The sequence below is a fragment of the Prionailurus viverrinus genome, chromosome A2 (genome assembly GCF_022837055.1).
Source record: "Prionailurus viverrinus isolate Anna chromosome A2, UM_Priviv_1.0, whole genome shotgun sequence".
NCBI lineage: Eukaryota > Metazoa > Chordata > Mammalia > Carnivora > Felidae > Prionailurus > Prionailurus viverrinus.
In genome coordinates, this window is record NC_062562.1 from 139568291 (window position 1) to 139587472 (window position 19182).

Here is a 19182-nt window from a genome sequence, read left to right on the forward strand (position 1 = left end):
TCCATTACACTTTCTTCACTCCCTCTAACAGATACCACATCTGAACTATTCTGAATTTGTATCTTGATTAAATTTGAAAGGTTATTTATGTGTCCCTAAGCTGTTCATTTTTTGCACTTTTATTTTGAAATGTTTCTTGTAGAACTGCTGTGGCCTCACTGAGGTTTGCTGCATATTTTTAAGTGTAATTTATTTACCCAGAGAAGTCCTGTTCAAATAGAGCATCTGGTATTTTGTAGAGTTCTATCCAATAGTCAAATTTTCCATCTCTATTCATGAAGCAAAAGCCAAGGAAATTGCTCACTTCACTTTAGAAAACCGAGAGTGGGAAATTTAACCTTCAGTTTCTATAGATTCCCAAATAATGTCACCTTCCCAAATTTCCCTTCTCTTCTATCCCACCAGGACACCCCTCCCCGATGTCATCATTGTTTAACTCTTTGAAAGGCCTGAGATGGCAGAGTTGGGTTGGATTTGGAGTCAGACCGATGAATTTAGATCCTGGCTCTGTCTATTACTAGCTGCTAAGTGACCCCAGGCAAGTTTTCTAGTCTGTCTAAGCCCGTTTCCTCCCTGTAAACGGGAACAACAACAATTCCCGCACAGAGTTCCGGTTTTGTGGGATTTTTTTTTTTTCTTTAGTAGTACAGAACATTTAGTATAGTTTTTAGAATAGGAGATGAAACTCATTTGCCATAGACGATCCCGAAGAATTCTTAAATGTCCTCACCCACTTCCCCCTGACCTGCCTGCAAACCTTTGGTGAGATGTCTGTTCAGCTGTTTCTTGTGCCACCCATCACACACAGCCTGTGCTGTCCTAGGAGCTGACACCTCATGCCTCCTCCCCCTTCTTGCCACCGTCCAACCCAGAAGAACGGTTGTCTCTCCATACCAGTGGTATCCTCCTAGGGACTCGGGCTCATCACTGGTCCATTTCTCCCCTTCCAGAAATCCAGAGGCCAGATGGTTTATCATGAGCTGTCTGTACTGTTTTCTTAGCCTAAGCTGCTTACTCTCTCAAATCCTTAACTCCAAATCCTCTGACAGTTTCTCACAGTTCCTTAATGGAGACAGAACATTAGTGTACTTCTTACATGAACACCATTGTATCTGCTCATCAGTCCTACCTCCCTTTGTTTTTTGTTGTTCAGTCACCTCTTTTGGAGCCTTTCATACATGGTGGGTCATTTTGCCAACCAAGGGGCTTAACATGTAATTACATTTAGAGGCTTCTCACTTGGCCTCTTAGTGCATTTCCTAAGGCAGAGACTGATTATTCCCATCATGAGAATAGCATCAGGCACAAAAAAAGATTTTCCCAAATGTTTACTGAACAAAAAATTTAACTTGTTGTATAGGATGACTTCGAGTCCCCTGACAATATTTAAATAAATTTCACTTTGAAGAGAATACACACCCGCTGGCAACCACCAACATCCTTCTGTGTAATTGCATCATCTCAAGAATGTTATATAAATGCAATCAAATGATATGTAACCTTTGGGGATTGGCTTTTTCCACACAGCATAATTCCCTTCAGATTCACCAATTTGTTATCCTCAAGGACAAGGATGGGGATGAGGCACACAAAAAAGGAGGTGGATGTGGTTATAAAAAGGCACTAAGGGCACCTGTGTGGCTGTCAGTTAAGTGTCCGACTTCAGCTCAGGTCATGATCTCACGGTTCATGGGTTCAAGTCCCATGTAAGGCTCTGTGCTGACAGCTCAGAGCCTGGAGCCTGCTTTCAATTCTGTGTCTCCCTCTCTCTCTGCCCCCTCCCCTGCTTACACTCTTGTTTCCCTCAAAAAAAAAAAAATTAAAGAAATTTTAAAAAAGGAAACATGAAGGATTGTTGTGGCAATAGAATAGATCTGTTTTCTGACTGGTTTTTTTTGACACGTGATACATAAATCAACACAGGTGATCAACGTACATAAACTAAATACACACATACAAATGAGTACAATTAAAACTGGAAAGATAGGGGTGCCCGGGTGGCTCAGTCGGTTAAGCGGCCGACTTCGGCTCAGGTCATGATCTCACGTTTCGTGGGTTAGAGCCACGAGTCGGGCCCTGTGCGGACAGCTCAGAGCCTGGAGCCTGTTTTAGATTCTGTGTCTCCCTCTCTCTGACCCTCCCCCATTCATGCTCTGTCTCTCTCTGTCTCAAAAAAATAAATAAAGGTTAAAAACTGGAGAAATCAGAAAGAGGTTGTCGAACTGTATTTATATCCACATCCACGTTGTGACATTGCACTGTAGTTTTGTCAGGTGTTAACCATTTGTAGAAACCAGGTAAGAGGTCTATGGGATCTCCCTGTTATTTCTTACTACTGCGTGTGAATCTACATTAATCTCAAAATTAGACTATCAGAGTAAGGCAGCATTCTTAGAGAAGCATGTAAATGGGATATCAGTTTTTGAGAGAGCTCGAGGAATTTTTGCACCTGCCATTTAAAAGAATTCAAGTGGTACATATTATACCAGGAGCCTGGGGCAACTGTCTCTTCAGCTTCTAAGAGAAAAATGTTTCTACTATTGTATACAGAGGTGATGAGAGACTAATTTCTACAAGTAGCCCAAGGAAATGATGGATATATTAGTTTCCTAGGGTTGCCCATAACAAATTACCGCGACCCAGATGGCGGAAACAAGAGAAATTTATTCTCTCACAGTTCTAGAGCCAGAATTCTGAACTCAAGGTGTTGACAGGCTTATGCTCCTTTTGGTAGCTCTGTTGGGGGTGGGGGGAGGGATTCTCTCTTTCTTCCTCCAGCTCCTGGTACCTCTAGGCATTCATTCTTTGGCTTGTGGAAGTATCACTCCAATCAATGCCTCTGTCTTCACCTGCCCATTTCCTCTTCTCTCTGTGTCTTCTCTTCTGTGTCTTACACAGACACTTGTTATTGGATTTGGGACCCACTGGGTAAACCAGTATGATCTCACTTCAAGATACTTAATTTAATTATGTCTACAAAGAACGTTTTTCCACAAAGTTCACCTTCGTAAGTTCCAGATGTTAGGGGACGGTCATATCCTTTTGGGGGCACCTTTCAACCTACTCCAACGAGCAGTAATCAATTTACTTATTCATTCTTTCAAGAAATATTCCTTGAGTTCCTAATGGGAACACAATAGCATGCTGGGAAAGATGGCCTGTGTACCATGGCATCTACGAATAGCTTGTAATCACATTGTAGAGAAAACACGTGCCTAAGATGAATGACAGTAGTAGATACAAGGGATGCCTTGTTAATCTTAAAAATAAAACGGCCGGTTATTTAACCAGCAAAAATGAGTTGATTCTGGGGCGCCTGGGTGGCGCAGTAGGTTAAGCATCCGACTTCAGCCAGGTCACGATCTTGCGGTCCGGGAGTTCGAGCCCCGCGTCAGGCTCTGGGCTGATGGCTCCGAGCCTGGAGCCTGTTTTCGATTCTGTGTCTCCCTCTCTCTCTGCCCCTCCCCCATTCATGCTCTGTCTCTCTCTGTCCCAAAAATAAATAAAAACGTTGAAAAAAAAATTAAAAAAAAATGAGTTGATTCAGGAAGAGCAGAGAACTGAAATCCAGGACAAGCAAATCATGGCCACACCATAGGCACGTGGGTAGAACAAAGGAGAGGAGCACTCTTTTATAGAGGAAAGGGGGGAGTTGGGAGGGCTGTTCTAAACAAAAAGTCCACTGGAGTAAACTGGGAGTTAGAAGTACAGTGGCTTTTCATTGGCTGAGATGTGACAGCGTCTCATTGGCTGGGCTGTTGCCAAGGTGGGGGAAAGCTTTTCTTCCTCCTATTAACACAGTAAAGTCGTGTTGAAGCCCAAGGTCTGTTTCTTTCTATTAGGTCTGCAGTGGTCAAGGAGTGGTAGGGCATGAGAGCTCCCTCTTTCTGGCCTTGGGACTTCATGCTAAAAGAGCTTTTGTTAATTTTCACAGCATAAGGACAAATGAGGGCAGGGGTCAAGTGTAGGATATTTGAGAAGGCTGGTCCATTGTAAACTGGCTTTACGTAGACTTATCACGGGCCTTATGAAGGACAACAGCTTGAGATAGTCATTAAAGGGTTGTGCGTCGCACTTCAGGCTTCAGGAATAATGTGAGCAAAATCATGTGGTAGAAATGCCCCCTGCAAATATAAGTATGAGGAAATAAAACTGACTGGGGCAAATGGCTGGCATTGAGGTATATGACATAAAATTTACACGGAGACTAGACCCAAAGGGTCATGATGTAATTAAAGAAGCTAAAGATAAAAGAGAACCACGGAATGTTTGTTAACAGAGGTAACTCCCATTGATTGTATTTGTAGGACTCTGACAGGGAAGTGCCCAAAGGGAGAGATCACCTAGCTGGGAAGTTCCGGGCATAGAGCTGGCAAAAAGCAATAAAGTTCTAAGCTCATCCGGCAGCGACAGTGGGGACTGAAAGAAGCTGAAGCCAAGGCGGGCCTCACAGCAGGGCACCCAGTCATAGAGGGCCTATTTCAGTAGCGGTTCTCCAGAGCAGCAGAACCTAGAGGTTAATATGAGGAATTGGCTCATGCCGTTATGGAGGCTGCTAGAGACCTACAGCAAGCTAGAGACCTAGGAGAGCCGATAGTGTACTTCCAGTCCCAAAACCAGTGGGTCCAAAACTCAGAAGAGTCTGAAGGCAGACAAAAGCTGATGTCCCCATCCCAAGGCAATGAGGCAGGAGGAATCCTCTCTTAGGAAAGTTTTTCTATTCAGTTCAGGCTTTGACAAGTTGGATGAAGCCCACTTACATTAGAAAGGGCAATCTGCTTGACTCAGTCCACTGATTCACATGTTAATTTCATTCAAAAATGCCCTCACAGAAACACCCAGACCAACATTTGACCAAATATCTGGGCACCTGGTGGCCTAGTCAGGCTGACACATAAAACTAACCATCATGGGGACTTAGAAGGACCCTGCTTGGGGTCTAATGTTCTGTGGTTACTGTCTTAACATTCTTAATCATTTTACCTTTGAATCTGTGTTTTATAAGTGAAGTTTGGTGGGACAATGAAACTGTCATTGGCTTGGAGCCAATGTTCACCTGCAGTTTTACCCCCTCCCTGCATTCCCCGCCCATCCTCCCAGACTCCCCATCTCCCCAGGATGAGTTCTCTGCCTCACCACCTCTGGTGTCCTAGGCCCTTCCTGACTTCCTCCTCCCTGCCCCAGCCTAGTGGCCCCAGTGTAGGCTAGTGCAGGCTTAGGAGGACTGAAGGCGGGCATGCATGCCCTACAACATCTCATGGAAGGGCCTGGAGGCCCAGCCCCAGCTGGCAGGGCCCAGCTGCATTCAGCGGGCAAATCCATGGGGATAAACCTCTTGTCCTCCCCAATTCAGATCTAAGCACGTCGTGGCATGGAGGCTGCAATTTTACCGGCCACCATCCACTGGAGATTTGGGCAGATCTTCCCTGATCCCAAACGGGGCCTGGAAAGTGACTCAGCAGCTGGTGGGAGAGGGAACCTGGCTGCTGTAGTCATGCCTACAGGGGCCTAGTGACCCTATGCCTGAGGCAGCGCACATTAAATCACACGCACACTCAAAAACACAAACAAACAAAAAACCCACGTCAGATTGAGAAGGAAAGGTCATGGAAAAATGATTTACTTCCTTTAACAGTATATATATATATATATATATATATATATATATATATATATTTTTTTTTTTTTTTTTTTGAATAAGGGTTCTGCATTTTCATTTGCACTGGCCCCACAAATTATGGAGTTAGTTTGGAAATACCATGAAGGGAGAATAGACAGTCGTGGTTATTGAATGGATGTCAACATTGCAGAGACAAGATGTATCAAGTTAATAATTTTCGATGACAGAACAAGTGGAAAGCTCTGTTACTAGAAATTGACAATCAGAGACAGAGCTAATCTCTGAAGAAGGTGACCAGTTAGGTTGGGTGTGTTACAGTGTAAACTTGTGTGTCCATTGACCGGCCAGAACTAACATTCAGGGCCTTGCCTGCTGAGTGAACCCCAGTATGCTCCCTATTCTAGGCTTTCAAACTGTGGAGCTGCTACCTTAACTCTGTGCATTCTACTCTCCCAACTCCCCTGCAGCTGCTCTTTGCAAGAAGTTGATTTAGCTTAGTAGGGGTCATGTGTAGATGTCTCAAGAATAAGGGAAAAACGTAAGGGGCAGTTGTGACATCAGTATGTTCTTGTAAAGCACTTCAGCCTTGACAGTGTGATAATACATTTGTTTTAGTTTGAGCTCAGCTCAAGGGTGGTCAGTGCCCTAATCAGAAATTCACAATTTTGGGGGACACCTGGGTGGCTCAGTCCGTTAAGCATCTGACTTTGGCTCAGGTCATGATCTCATGGTCCATGGGTTCGAGCCCCACGTCGGGCTCTGTGCTGACAGCTCAGGGCCTGGAGCCTGCTTTGGATTCTGTGTCTCCCTTGCTCTCTGCCTCTCCCTCACTCACACTCTGTCTCTCTCTCAAAAATAAATAAATATTTTTTAAAAATTAAAAAAAAGAAATTAACAATTTTGGGATTATCTACCTGTTCACATTTAAGAAAGGCTACACCCAGGTCACCTGACAGGCTGTCGCTGGAGCATGTGACTATGACATGAAATATGTGACACCCACATTGGGTGTAGAAATTACTTAGGGGCTCCTGGGTGGCTCAGTCAGTTGAGCGTCCAACTTCGGTTCAGGTCATAATCTCACAGTTCATAGGTTCGAGCCTATGAATCATGTCGGGCTCTGTGCTGACAGCTCAGAGCCTGGAGCTTGCTTCAGATTGTGTCTTCCTCTCTCTCTGCCCCTCCCCCATCCATGTTCTGTCTCTCTCTGTCTCAAAAATAAATAAACATTAAAAAAAATTAAAGAAATTACTTAAAATAAAATCTTCTTTTTTTCAAAAAAGAGCTCACGCCAGAAGCAGCTATACTACAAGTGTTACCGATACTTTTTGTCTCCTGTGAACACCAAAGGTTTTGCTAATTAGTGTAACAGAATTTAGAAATTGAGTTCACTCACTGGTGAAATTAGCAGTTTTGTGATATATGCATTAGAAAAAATATTAAAGTAACACTTTTATTAGAATATTCCCTCAGCATTGTATGAACACGGTTTGAGAATCTAGCAAGCTTGTATCCCAAAGGACTATCCGTGGAGGCCTTTAGAATGGCCTCTAGAATGACCCCGACTCCAGAGCGTTGTGTCAGTATCAAATGAACCTCTTCTGCAAGTTGTGTTCAAACCTCTGCAGGGTACAGGGAACTGGGATTTCAAAGAGCTCATAGAAGAGTTTGTATGAATGGCTTTATTCTGTTTTGTGCCCACCGCTCATGGCCATTTGCCTAATAAATGTCCATGTGGCAGACTTTGGCCCAAGACTTATCTTCATTAGAATCTGTTAGGAAGTGTGTAGATATTAGTTAACTGTCAACCACCTGTATTGGCAACAACCATTAATCTATCACAAATAATCTAGAATTTGTAATGAGCAAATTGGCCTAGGACAGGTTTAAACACTTCATGATCTCACATACCAGCTACATACAGACTCTCACAGGGTAGTTGTTATTCACTTGCGTGTGTTTTGAGTCTAGAGCTAACGGAAATTTGTGAGATGAGTTTCAAAAAGAAAAGGCTGAGGGGTGCCTGGGTGGCTTAGTTGAGCACATGACTCTCATGGTTGTGAGATCTAGCCCCACATTGGGATCTGTGCTGGGTATGGAGGCTGCTTAAGATTCTTCTCTCTTCCTCTACCAATCGTGCTCTCTCTCTCTCTAAAAAAAATAAATAAATTTACAAAAATACAAGAAGTTGATGTGTTAGAAATAAAAGGTTGAGAATTTGTCTTTGAAATTTGAAAGAGAAACCCAAGGAAAGCGACGAATCATCTTAGCTCCAAAAAGGTCTTTGCAGAGAGATCAAAGTACACATATCTAGAAAGAAGGAAAAGAGGAAATGCCAAAATGAATCTTAATTTCCTGGAGATGTCGACATGTCTTTATAAAAAAGAGTCACATGAAGATTTTAAAAAATACAAAAGGAGTACAGAAATATGCAATATAAAATTTCTTTGTTTAAAAAATGTTTTCTTGGGGTGCCTGGGTGGCTCAGTCGGTTGGGCATCTGACTTCAGCTCGGGTCATGATTTCACCATCTGTGGGTTCGAGCCGCCGTCGAGCTCTGTGCTGACAGCTCGGAGCCTGGAGCCTGCTTCGGATTCTGTGTCTCCCTCTCTCTGACCACTCCCCACCCCACTCACGCTCTGTCTCTCTCTCAAAAATAAACATTAAATTTTTTTTTTAAGTTTTCTTGTCTATTAGTTTCTTTCCTTTTCAATTCCTTTGCCTGTGTGTATAGATAATTATCTGATACATATCATGGAATTCTCTTATCAGAAGAAAACGCTGGAAGAAAAAACCCAGGTGCCTAGCTGAATAAAGGGCCCACCTACTCTGTAGCAACATCAAGCATTTTCTGAGACCTCATAGTTTTCTTTAACAGTTCCAACTTCTTTAGAAGGAAGTTATGGTTCAAAAAAACATTTTTTCCTCTTCGATATGCTTATGATTTCAGAAGGTATATGTGCCTTCTAAAACCCTGGACACAAGATTACAATCTCCTGAACTACGCTTTCAAATGCCAAAAGGCTGTTAAGCAAATCACTCCACTGGCCAGATCCCCTCCTCTATATCATTACTTCCTCTCCAAACACTAAAATAGCCTCCTTGACATATAATATTAAAGAACATTCTCCACAACATATAATGCAAAGGAAATAATTGTGTTTGGAATTTCATTGCATGGGGTTAGCATTTTATGAGATCTTTTATAAAGGCCACATTGCAAAGGCTAAGTGGTTGGTTATTTACATACATATCGCCTTCTGTGCTGAAAAAACATTACTAAGCATACCTGACATGTTTAGTTTCTTAAGTTAGATAAACTTTAAGACTTTTAAAAGTCATCCTTTAGGGGCACTTGGGTGGCTCAGTAGGTTGAGTGTCCGACTCTTGATTTTGGCTCAGGTCATGATCTCACGGTTTGTGGGATGGAGCCCGGAGTCAGACTCTGTGCTGACAGCACGGAGCCTGCTTGGGATTCTCTCTCTCTGTCCCTCCCCCACTTGTGTGCGCTCTCATGCACACACATACATACAGTCTCTCTCAAATAAGTAAATAAACATTAAAAAAAAGTCATCCTTTAACATCTTTGTACTTTCTGTATTTTCACTGCAAAACTTCAATAACCTTAAGTGGTCACTAGAATTACATTGCATATGCTTTTAACCTGTCCTATATGTAAAAAGGGAAGAGGGTAAACAGGAAGGACACAGTTATTGGAGTCTCCTCTCGCAGGTCTAATTCCTGAGGTTCCTTTTACCAGTTAACTGCTAATTCCTCCACCAGTTCCACTCATCATCTCCCTCTATCGATTCTACCCGTTATTGGCACTACGGTAAACCAATCTTTAGGCAGATTTTGACCCCCTCTTTTTACCTGTCTAGGTAGGAGAGGGAAACAATCCTTTCACTTTTGTTACTTCTAAGCAAGTTATAATTTAACAAAGTGAATTCGTTAAGAGGTTAAGGGGAAAAAAAGAAATAAAAAGTAGCAGAGGAACATAGGAAGAAAGACATCATAGAGCAAAATGGCATATTTTAAAGTAAAGAAAAATGAAGCTACACATAGACTTGACTGGAAAACGTTTTCAGGACAAATCTCCAAACCTATAAGCAAACAAGGCAGTGAGACACCTAAACTCTGTCTGGTATCTTTGTATTGTTCCCAGGGTAAGGTGGGTGAGCTAAGCGGGATCTCTGTCCCTCCAAGACTTTGCTTTTCAGTTTTCTTTTTGAGTTTATGCTTTTATCTGTCACCTGGTCCTGGGCTGGTCTCCCACGGTGTAGGGACTCTCAGTCTCTTAAGAGCTCTGTGCCCAATCGGGTGAAGAGAGTTAACCCAAGGGTTAGGCTGCCCTGTTTTTGCCTTTTCTCCTTACTTCTAACTATGCTTTACTTTTTTGACATCTCTTTAGTTATTTTTGCCTCCCACTACCAAAATGCTTTTCCTACATGCCAACAAATTGAGAGCCTAGAGAGAGGAGGAGTCCTCTTGCGCAGAACTGCTATAGTTGAGCCTGATGTGATCTCACCTTTCTGTGATATGGCTTTTTCACCACTGGCCCAGAATAATATCTTGACCTCATGTCTGGTCTCTGATGGTGGTGGCATCTTTTAAAAGGCTATCCATCTCATGTCTGTCTTGCTCTCTGCCCATGATACTTTTTTTTTCCCCTTTCCCAAATGCCCATATGCTCATGCATTCCCCACTGAGTTCTGGTTTCAGATTTCAGATGTGTAACTTCACTGTAGTTGCTTTGTGATCAGTCAATGCGCCCACACCCAATAAGGATCCAATCTATCTTCCCAGATGCTGTCTGATGGATCCCCTCCCAGAAGTGGTTTATTACTAGTAGGATAGGATCATCTTTTTCCTTCATCTTCTTCGTCTTTTCCATTCAGATCCCTCATGGCCTTAATACAAAAAGTCACCAATATAGCAAGAGAAAGTTCTTTTAGTTACTCCAATGATGCCTGTGAAAATTTATTCACTGAACGCATGTTTATTGAATACCTATTGTATGCCAGACACAGTTGCAGGAGTTGGGGATTTGGAGAGGAATATGTAACTTACAATAAGGTTGAGGAGGATGTGAGGAAAGAGGGAACTTGAGATGGCAAGGTTCCAGGGCATGAAACTTTTATCAATTTTGCAAGCTCCAGACCAGAGGCCGAGGCCAACACCTGGAGGAAATCTATAGAAAATGAGAGAAAAGGGTAGCTCAGGGAGAGAGCATACTTCTGGATACTCAAAGAATGTGAACTTGGCCTTGACTAAAGTACGTCCCAAGGAAAGAGTAAATATAAATTTGTATAAGGCTCTGGATTCCAAGTCTGCTCTTGGTTGGTCACAGTTAGAATTTTTAATTTTTTTTTTAATGTTTGTTTTTTATTTTTGAGAGAGAGAGACAGAGTACAGTGGGGGAGGGGCAGAGAGAGAGAGAGAGGGAGACACAGAATCTGAAGCAGGCTCCAGGCTCTGAGCTGTCAGCACAGAGCCCAACGTGGGGCTTGAACTCAAAAACCACGAGATCATGACCTGAGCCGAAGTCGGACTCTCAACCAACTGAGCCACACAGGTGCCCCAAACACAGTTAAGAATTTTTAAAAAGATGACGGATTAACTGGATTCTGTGTATCTTTCTAACCATCATGAATCAAAATTGAGAGAGATTATATAATATAATAACAGATTTCAGAAACAAATAGAAATGCTATCTCACAGCATGTATGTGCTTATAGGAAAAGATGAAATTCAGTTCAAGGCATATAATCTATCAGAAGGCCTACTCTAGTCATGATCTATGCTAATATATTATAAATACTTGAAGTTATGATTTCTATGGCTTTGTTTTATATTTCACCTGGAGGAAATTTTTAAAAAAAGAGGAGAAGAAAAGAAGAACAGACATCTACATTTACACATCTACATTTTCTTTTTAATTATAGAAAAGGAACAAAGAAAACATCTACATTTTCTTTTTTTTTTTTAATTTTTTTTTCAACGTTTTTTATTTATTTTTGGGACAGAGAGAGACAGAGCATGAACGGGGGAGGGGCAGAGAGAGAGGGAGACACAGAATCGGAAACAGGCTCCAGGCTCCGAGCCATCAGCCCAGAGCCTGACGCGGGGCTCGAACTCACGGACCGCGAGATCGTGACCTGGCTGAAGTCGGACGCTTAACTGACGGCGCCACCCAGGCGCCCTTACATTTTGTTTTTAATTATAAATGTCTTCCAATTCACTCTTCAAATACTTCAATAGATATGTTTAACTCCTGATCCTATAATTTGTGGGGAAGTAAGTGCACTGAATTTAGCCTTTGTTAGTAATATTTAGAAAACAGACACATTTGGCCTAGTTCTCTCATAAACTCTTAACAAGATTAACCAAGCATACCTATGTTGCTAAGATCTTGAACAAGGTAGTGTGATGTTTATGTTCTTGATAACGTTTCTTACGTTTGGACAGTTTTTGTGGTCAATTATTCATGTGAAGTTTAATTATTTAGAAGTTCAATGGAAAGGAATGTGGACAAACTTTTATCCACAGTCTTAAAAAAATAAATTGATTATCATAGGGTCGTGTATTTTTTTTCCCAGTGCACTAGATTCATCATTATATTATATAATGTTGGGTCTATTCCTGAAAGCACTTACTTAGGGAAGTACTTGGCATTTACTTAGAGAAGTAAAACAAATCTTACTTTTATTTCCTTGCCCTGATTTTATATTTACTCACCATGGCTTGCACCAACCCAAAGGAAACCAAAATGTGCCTAATGACCAGGTAGCTACTTAGGAGGGTTTATTTGACTAACCTGGTGCACAAATCCTCTCTAAAGAGCGTGGAACCAACACCATTCTCAGGGAAGTGTGCTTCCTTATGTCGAGCTCTAAACAGACGAAATGTGGTAAAGAAAGAATAAGCACGAAATGCTACCTTTAATCTGGAAGAGAAAAGGCGAAACAAGGAAGGAATTATAGATGGAATGGGTATGTGGGTCTTCGAGACGGGGAAAGGAATAACCATGTCTGTTTCAGTTGTTTTGACTTGATACGAAGAGAAGAATTAAGACTGTGTTTACACATATAAACCCTCAGGTCTTTTTTTTTAAAAACACCAGCCATGGGGGAATTGAAACAGCAGCCTTCATTTTACTATAATCTGAGGATGGTCTCTCCCTGGTGACCTGAATTCCCATTCTTTCAAGGTTGAAATAAAAGAAACAAACAAAACTACACAAAACAATTTTTAAAAAGTTTCTTTTCTCTTTTTCAATAGTCTTTTAATAAAATTCAAATCCTTCCTGAGAAATACCACCACTAAATTGTTAGTGAGGTTGATCTATCAGATTCGTTTTAGCCCTATCTTCAGAAAAAGAGCAAATCCGTATTGAGATAGGTGGAGAGAAGCACCATGGCAGCGGTGGTGGTGCGTCTGAATTAGAGATCTCTGAAAATATGAAGAACCGACCTTTGTAAATATATTGTATGCTGATGTAAATCTGCTTGTATCGATTGTCCGTATATCAATATCGATGTATACAATTCCCCTCCCCTCAAAATCACAGAAGCTGGTCACATGAAAAGAAGACTGACCTCCCCACCTCAATACTCAGTAGCCCCTTACTCTCCCTTACTTTCTTCCTAGTAGTGATAGTGTGCTTATATTATTTATTTATTTGTTTACTTGTTCATTGTTTATCTCTGCCATGAGAATTTAAGTTCCACTTTGTCTTGTTCAAACACTCTTTCCTTACAACATAGAATACTGCCTACTGCCCTAGCACTCAATACATTTTTATTCAAAGGGAACATGACTGACATCTTCCCTGGAGAATAAGTATTTCAACAAAGAAAGTATAATTGGAGATGACAACCAAGTAATTTTTCAAATGCTTTATTCTAAATTTTCAAGTTAAATATCCTTTAAAGTGTTCTTCTCCCATGAGAAGCCAACTTCATCAACACGTAGTTGATGACTTTAGCTCAGGTCATGATCTCACAGTTTGTGAGCTTGAGCCCCCCACCAGCTCTCTGCTATCAGCACAGAACTGGCTTTAAATCTTCTGTCTCCCTCTCTCTCTGCCCCTCCCCCCCCTCAAAAATAAACATAAAAAGTAGATAAAAATAAAATAGTTTAGTAAAAAGTCATTTATAGTATGTGTAGAAAATTAATTTCATCAACATGTACGACATGTAGAGAAAAATTTTTTTAATTTTTCCCTTTTTAAAAAAATGTTTTATTCATTTTTGAAAGAGAGAGACAGAGCACAAGCAAGGGTGTGCTGAGCTGTCAGCACAGAGCCTGACACAGGGCTCAAACTCGTGAACTGCAAGATCATGACATGAGCCAAAGTTGGACACTTAACTGACTCAGCCACCCAGGTGCCCCTAATTTTTTTTTAAGATTTATTTTTGAGAGAGAGAGAGAGAGAGATACAGAGAGACAGAGTGCAAGCAGGGGAAGGGCAGAGAGAGGGACACAGAATCTGAAGCAGGCTCCAAGCTGACTGCACAGAGCCTAACACTCAAGAGTCAGAGGCTTAACCGACTGAGCCACTCAGGCACCCCTAGAAAAAAAAAAATTAATGATAAAAGTTAATAAGTCATTTCAACAAAAAAATATGGGAGCAACTTCTATATACCATTCGTTGTATTTGCAACTCAGTTTACCAAGATTAAAAAACACCAGTTCATGCATGAAACAAGTAACTAAATCAATCTCATGATAAGTAAGTCAGGACTGACAGAATCTCCTCTTCCTGGGAAGAGGTCAATCTTTTTCCTATTTTGGCCTTCAGCTGATTGGATGAGGTCCACTCACACTCACATTATGGAGAGTGATCTGCTTTACTCAGTTAACTGACTTAAACATTAATCTCATCTAAAAATACTTCCACAGAAACATCTAGAATGTTTGACCAACTATCTGGGTACTGTGGCCTAGCCAAGTTGACACTAATATTAACCGTCACAGATAGTAATAATAATAATGATAATAATAATATTAATAATAATGAGTTATGTCCTAAGTAATTTTATCTTGATATTACTGTTAGTTGCATTCTTGATACTAGGTAAAAGTGATTTATGAAAACTTTATTTTTCACTTATGCTGTGAAATAATCTGTATTAATTATACCAAATAATTAGAGGTTAAAAAAAAAACCCTTAGTATCTATTTAAGGAGCTTGCCTATTTCTCAGTTTTTATACAAGTCAAAGTGAACAATTAAAAAGCTATGCCATTAAAATATGAAGCAAGAAACTCCTTATAGGAAAGTGTTTCTGTTTGTTTTTTGGTTTTTGCTAGATAATTTTTTTATCTATTAAATCTCATCAATTATGAGCTGGCTATTATCAATACTTGGGAAGAAGCCATAAAAAAAGATTCTTGCAAAACTGTGGGTAGACCTATATTTTCCCCCAACCTACACTGTTTATTTTTGTCTCATGGGAGCTGTTAACAATCACTCTGAATTTATAAAAGTACAGAGTTTTATCTCTATCAAATTTTACCACCTTCTGTTGAAGTGATAGGTAAGAACACAACCAGTAATAGAAATGAACTGTGCAAAACAGGTAAACTGCCAATTGCTGTGCCCACACTGCAGTGGATGTGAAGGGGTTAAATAATAATCCTACTGCAAGGGAAGATTTTGTTGTTTTAGAAACAGAGTATCATAGTTGTGCATTCCATTTTGATCCCAGAACACCAACAGGAAGTGACTTTTCCTACCAAAGGGAGCCTATTACAATGTACCCTAATTCGGCAACAAGATAAAGAACACTACCCAGAGAAGGAAACACACATGTAGGAGAGACACAGACAGTACTCAGAAAAGAGCTTCAGGGCTGAGCCAGGAGAAATATTAGACATATGAGTGCCACTTTCTGTGTCAAATTGGGTATATTACTAACTTCCTTGACCCTCAATCTCTTCTTTAGTAAAACTGGAATAATACTACCTGCCCCACAGTATTGTTAGAATGAAATGCGATAATGTATTTATAATGGGGAACTTGTGTTCTTGGTCATGCAGCATCTCATCTTTTGAAGTCATGCTTCTCCACTACTATATTTGATTCCAGAGGTCTGTTGTTTATAGGACCCCACCCCGTATTGTCAAGTATGGGTGATCAAGGCCAGGGTAGTCAGAATCTCTTCCCAGAAAATTTGAATCTTAAGTGGGGACAAACGGAGATGAGTGCATTTCTATGAGAATTGTTGTTACTGAGATCTTGGAAGCCATTCTGTTTCCTGTTCTTTCTAAAACTTTATTGTTCAGTTTTTCCTTTGATTCTGTTAGGAGCACAACATTCTTGCTTAAGTTTGCCCTTGTCATTGTCTATTGCTTGTAAATAAAGAGTCCATAATAATGCAGAATATAAATAGCTTAGCACATTTGCCTAGTAAATACTTAAAAATAATTTTTATTATGAAAGCAAAATTTGGGGGTCCAGGGTGGGAAGAAAATCAGCTAAGGAGTTCTAATTGCAGAATGTTGTCAACAAGGCTTTTTGTTTTGTTTTGCCTTTTTTTTTTTTTTTTTTTTTTTTTTTTTTTTAGCGTGAGGTGTTATGTTCTTAGAAAAGTAGCATGGTATAATAGAAAGAATGTTGGATTTGGGGGGTGGGGTTGGAAGATTAGGTGACTGGGTTCTGGTCTTGGGTCTTCAACCAGCTCATTTTAGGACTTTGGAAAGTCATCCAGCTTCTCTAGGTCTTTCTTCATCTATAGTGTTGAGTGTATTGGACTGAATGATCTAAGGTAATTCTAAATTGGGTTGTTTGCACATTTAACTTTACAAATTCAATGAAACTGCAAGAAACTCTAAAGAGCCAAAGCAATCTTGAAAAGCTAGGAGACTCATAGTCCCTGATTTTAAAACTTACTACAAGGCTACAGTAATCAAAACAGTGTGGCACTGGCATAAAGACAGACATATCGACCAATGGAATAGAATAAAGAGTCCAGAAGTAAAACCCTCATGTATATGGTCAAATGACTTTGACAAGTGTGCCAAGACCATTCAGTAAGAGAAAGAATAGTCTTTTAAACAAATGGTATTGGGAAAACTGGATATCCACTTCTAGGAGAATAAAGTTGGATCCTTATCTAATACCATATTGAAATATTACTTCAAAATAGATCAAAGACCTAAACATAAGACCTAATACTATAAAACTATTAGAAGAAATCACAAGGCAAAGTTCCATGACATTGGATTTAACAATAACTTCTTTGATATGACATCAAAAGCATAGGCAACAAGACAAAAAACAGACAAACTGGACTTCATAAAAATTTAAAAATTTTGTGCATCAAAAGGCATTACCAACAGAATAAAAAAACAACCCATAGAATGGGAAACTATTAGCAAATTACATATCTGATAAGGAATTAATATCCAGAATATATACAGAACTCCTAAAATGCAACAACAAAAAGTGGACAGTACAATCCAAAGTGGGCAAAGAACTTGAATAGACATTTCTTCAGAGAAGACATCAAATGGCCAATAGCCATGTGAAAGATGCTCAACATCAATAGTCATGAAGAGAATGCAAATCAAAACTACAGCGAGATGCCACTTTCCACACATTAGGATAGCTGGCCACTATCAAAAAATAGAAACAGAAACAGAAAATGACAAGTATTGACAAGGATGTGAAGAAATTGAAACCCTTAGGCACTGTTGGTGGGAATGTAAAATAGTACAGCCACCGTGGAAAACATGTGGCAGTTCTTAAAAAATTTTAATCATAGATATACCATATGATCCAGCAATCCATTTTTGCATATATACCCAAAAGAATTGAAAGCAGGATCTCAAAGAGATATTGTACATCCATGTTCCTAGCAGCATTATTCACAAAAAACAAAATGTGGAAGCAGCCTCAGTTCCATCAACAGATGGATAGATAAGAGAAATATAGTAGGTGCATACAAGGAAATATTATTCAGTCTCAGAAAGGAAAGAAATTCTAACACATGCTATGACACCGATGAACCTTGGAGACGTTATGCTACGTGAAATAAGCCAATCACAAAAGGACAAATACTGTATGATTTCACTTATATGGAGTACTTAAAGTAGTCAAATTCAGAGAGACAGAAAGTAGAATGGTGGATGCCAGGGGCAAGTGGGAAGGGACAATGGAGGGCTATGGCTTAATGGGTGTAATTCAGTCTCGCAAGATGAAAAAGGGTTCTGGAGATAAATGGAGGTGATGGTTGCACAACAATATGAATATATGTAATACCACTCAAATGTACACTTAAAGATGGTTGAGATGGTAAATTTTATGTTATGTGAATTTTGTCACAATAAAAAAAAATTATAAACAAAGGGAGAGTGGAGAAGTGAAGTTCTCCACATGACTGGAGAACAGAAAGTTGGAATTAGCACTTACAACTACCACATGAGAGTCACAGTCCTCAACCTGGAGGACTGAATTATGTTAATGGCAATTAGGACAATGGCCTTATTTGTTTCCAATAGGAAGATATACTTATTAAATTTGTGTGTTAGGGGCACCTGGGTGGTGCAGTCGGTTAAGCGTCCGACTTCAGCCAGGTCACGATCTCGCGGTCCGGGAGTTCGAGCCCCGCGTCGGGCTCTGGGCTGATGGCTCAGAGCCTGGAGCCTGTTTCCGATTCTGTGCCTCCCTCTCTCTCTGCCCCTCCCCCGTTCATGCTCTGTCTCTCTCTGTCCCAAAAATAAATAAAAAACGTTGAAAAAAAAAATTAAAAAAAAAAAATTTGTGTGTTAAAATCTTGCTCAGATTCCCCTCGCCTAAGCTTTATTGAGGTATAATTGACAAAAGCATAAGATATTTAAAGTGTACAATGTGATGATTTGATATATACGTATATTATGAAAGGATTTCTCTCATTGAGTTACTTAATACATCTATCACCTAACACATTTACCTTTTTTGTGTATGAGAACATTTAAGTTCTACCCTCTTAGCAAATTTTAATTATACAATAAAGTCTTATCAACTATAGTCACCATTTCATACATTAGATTCTCAGATATTGTTCATCTTATAACTGAAAGTTCGTACTCTTTTATCAACCTCTCTCTATTTCCCCTATCCCCTGGCCCCTGGCAACCATTTTTCTACTCTTTTTATCTATGAGTTTGACTTTTTTATTCTTTTTAAAAATTTCACATGTAAGTAAAAGAGTAAGTATTTGTTTTTCCCTGTCTGGCTTATTTCACTTAGCATAACGCCCTCCATATCCATCCGTGTTGCAAATGATAGTTTTTTCTTCTTTTTTAAAGGCTGAATAATATTCCATTATTGATATACATATAAATATTTTCTTTACCCATTTATTCTTTGGTGGGCAGTTGGGTTGGTTCCATACCTTGGCTATTGTGAATAATGCTGCTAAAAACATGAGAATAAAGATATCTCTTCAAGATAATGATTTGTGTCCTATGGCTATATACCATAAGTCATATGGATCATATGGTAGTTCTACTTTTAATTTGTTGAGGAATCCCAAAACTGTTTCCATAGTAGCCATACCAATGAACATTTCTACC